Consider the following 1,595-nt stretch of genomic DNA (forward strand, 5'->3'; position numbering starts at 1 on the left):
TTCTAAAATAACTAAATAATAAATAAACTATGGAGCAGTTCATGGAACAGGTAGGGAGAAAGAGTGCCTTCTCAGTGAGGAAGGACAAAGGATATTGATACATCTATAAGGTGAAATTTACAAATTTTTATCAAGATTGTCAATACCTACAAATTCCATTAAGTCCTTATTCAGAAGGGATTCTAGTCTTGCCCTAATAGCTTTTTGTTGAAAGAAAGAACCACAGCCCATTTACAAGCTGCATGATATTTTCTTTGGGAGGGAGACAGGGTGTTTCGGTTGGGTCTGGGGCAGTACACAAACTGAACTCCAAAATGAACTTGATTTAACAACCCAGTATGTCCTTTGTGCAGGACTAGTGTGATGCCTTCTTAATGATTTTCCTGCAAACTTTCTCAATGCTGCTTGAAAATTAAAGTTTCTCAGACAAAAATCCAGAAGTTAGTAGCATGTGAAATTCTTCTGGAAAACTCTCCAGGATACTTTGTGAATTTAGTAAAGGTATCAATTGATCTATTAATCAATCACAAAATGTGTTTTATCACCAATGCTTAATGTATTATTAAATTAATGTGTTATTAAATTTAAAAAGGGTATATTCAATACCTTGAAGAGGGTTCAAAGAAAACAAGTATTGATTAGAACAATATAAATAGCTCTATTTTGTAAAGAGAGAAATTGATAAAGAACTGTTAACAACAAAATAAGAAATGACTTTAGACATCTTGATGCACATAATTTTGTACATTCAAGTTTAATAAATATGACAAAGTGATTTATTTAAGGATGTGGGAGAATGGTCTAGTCCTGTCATTGGGTTTGATTCCCAGGTTGATTTTGTGCAAATCATCTGCAAGATCAGGGCTTGATTCTCCTCTTGGGATCTTGGGCATGCATGCACAGGCACCTGGTGTGAGTTTAAGCTACTGGATCCAGGACCTGAACCACGGTCAACTACATGGGAATTCAGCGACAGAGCCATTACGCTAACTGCTGGTCCCAGGGCTTGATTCTTTAGTCAACTTGTACACACTAGGTGCACACCTGTGATCATGGCTGGATGGGAAAGTCAGAAAAGAAGGACTGTGACAAGAAATGCAATTGAGGGTGCTTATCTTTCTCTAAATTAGTTAATTAATTAAATTTTTTAAAAGAATGTCAGGAAAGAATTAGAATTGAAAAATAGAAAAATGGGTAAAGATCATCATTCCTAGAAAATTTTAATGACAAGCTGAAATACTGAAAATTAGTTTCGATGAGATAGAACAATGCATAAACTATGTATTACTGTTACTACTTCATTATCTATTTTTTTGTAGAACCTTTTGTTTGTTTGTTGTTTGTGAAAGGATATGTGTGTTTGCCAGAGAGAGACAGAGAGAACTGAAAAACCACCTCCCAGAGGAAATGGCCATGTCACAATCCTTTCTCCTCTTAGGATTTTGGGCAGGCGTGTACACAAGCCTACTGTTTTCTAAGGCACCAGTCTGGGACTTGAAACAGTCAGCTCTGTGAGGTCCAACTGACTTAACCACCATGCCCCTAGCTGGTTGTTTTAGTTTTTGTTTTTATTATTTGTTTTGTTTCTTTTTTTT

General features: G+C 35.7%; 1 pseudogene; it reads right to left on the bottom strand.

Moving 5' to 3' along the window:
* LOC102474998 (transcription factor BTF3 pseudogene) overlaps positions 1–1,595 on the bottom strand; it is a 21,850-nt pseudogene that overhangs the window by 1,175 nt on the left and 19,080 nt on the right.

Source organism: Tupaia chinensis, unplaced genomic scaffold, assembly GCF_000334495.1.
Source record: "Tupaia chinensis unplaced genomic scaffold, TupChi_1.0 Scaffold000027_1, whole genome shotgun sequence".
Classification (NCBI taxonomy): domain Eukaryota; kingdom Metazoa; phylum Chordata; class Mammalia; order Scandentia; family Tupaiidae; genus Tupaia; species Tupaia belangeri.